Genomic DNA, 1953 nt, shown 5'->3' with positions numbered 1-1953 from the left:
GATCACACATTCTCTCTATCTGACTTATTTCACTTAGCATAATGCCTTCAAAGTCTATTCATGTTGTTGCAAATAGCAGGATTTCCTTTTTTTTATCAGCTGAATAATATTCATTTCATATATATTTTTTCTTGAGGCATATATCCATTGATGGATGCTTAGGTTGTTTCTATGTCTTGGTTGGTTATTGTACATAATGCTGCAATGAACATGGGGGTACAGATATCTCTCTGAGATAATGATTTCTGTCCTTTTGATATATACCCAGGAGTGGAATTGTTGGATCATATAGAAGTTCTATTTTTAATTTTTTGAGGAATCTTCATACTGTTTTTTATAGTGGCTGCACCAATTTACATTCCTGTCAACAATGCATCGGGATTCCGTTTACTCACATCCTTGCCAGCATTTGTTACCTCTTGTTTTTTTGATAATAGCCATTGTATTGGGTGTGAGGTGATATCCCATTATGGTTATTGCAACATACTCCTTTCACCATTCTTGGGAGCTGTTTGTAGTTTCTTTTCTGAACTCCAGTTTCTTTTTTTCCTTTTTTTTCTTTATTGACTAAGGTATTACATTTGTGTCCTTATTCCCCCATTGCTCCCTCCCTCCCCACTCATGCCTTCACCTCCCTGGTGTCTGTGTACATTGGTTAGGCTTATATGCATGCATACAAGTCTTTTGGTTGATCTCTCCCCCTTACCCTTGCCCTCCCCTACCTTCCCTCTGAGGTTTGATGGTCAGATTGATGCTTCTCTGTCTCTGGATCTGTTGTTGTTTATCAGTTTATGTTGTTCATTATATTCCACAAATGAGTGAGATCATGTGATATTTATCTTTCTCTGACTGGCTTATTTTCACTTAGCATAATGCCCTCCAGTTCCATCCATGCTGTTGCAAATGGTAAGAATTCCATTGTGTAGATGTACTACAGTTTTTTATCCACTCATCTGCTGATGGGCACTTAGGCTGTTTCCAAACCTTAGCTATGGTAAATTTTGCTGCTATGAACATAGGGGTGCATATATCCTTTTTGATTGGTGTTTCTAGTTTCTTGGGATATATTCCTAGAAGTGGGATCACTGGGTCAAATGGGAGTTCCATTTTAGTTTTTTTGAGGAAACTCCATACTGTTCTCCACAGTGGCTGCACCAGTCTGCATTCCCACCAGCAGTGCACCAGGGTTCCTTTTTCTCCACATCCTCACCAGCACTTGTCATTTGTTGATTTGTTGATGATAGCCATTCTGAAAGGTGTGAGGTGGTACCGCATTGTCATTTTGATTTGCATCTCTCAGGTGGTTAGTGACTTTGAGCATGTTTTCATATGTCTCTTGGCCTTCCTTATGTCCTTTTTTGAAAAGTATCTATTTAGGTCCATTGCCTATTTTTTGATTGGGTTGTTTATCTTCCTTTTGGTGAACTCCAGTTTCTGTTGGCTTCCATTTTCAAGAAGATTGCTACCTGGTCTAGTACTGCAAGACCAACATAGTAGGGGGTAAAGTCTCATTGGGGTTAAAATGCATTTTAGTAACCTTGATAGTTAGGTAGTTTTTATTATCAGTATAAATAGCTGCATTGTGAAAACAGGGAAACAAACAAAAACTGGAAAGGGTGAGGGAAGATTTGGGTCCTCAAATACCTTAACCCAACAAAGTACTGTGAAGAATGGATTTTTTAAAAAGCAATTGGTTCTATTATCTCTTAAACACATTCATTTTCATTTGTCTTCTAATTAATAAAAATCCCCATGATCTTTCCATATTAAGATATTAATATGACATCATCACTCACTACTGTACAGAGATTCACAGTATCTCCTGTTTCCATCCCCAGCCTGACAAGGTCTTGAGTGTTCATGCTTGTTTATTCCTTAAGCTCCTTTATAGTGAATGTTTTTCTTGCCTGAAGAACCCTCCTTCTGAAGCAAAACTCTCTATGAGAAACCTAT

The sequence above is a fragment of the Eptesicus fuscus genome, chromosome 3, assembly GCF_027574615.1.
Source record: "Eptesicus fuscus isolate TK198812 chromosome 3, DD_ASM_mEF_20220401, whole genome shotgun sequence".
Taxonomy (NCBI): domain Eukaryota; kingdom Metazoa; phylum Chordata; class Mammalia; order Chiroptera; family Vespertilionidae; genus Eptesicus; species Eptesicus fuscus.
The sequence above is the reverse complement of the archived record's forward strand: the minus strand, read 5'-3'. Positions refer to the sequence as shown.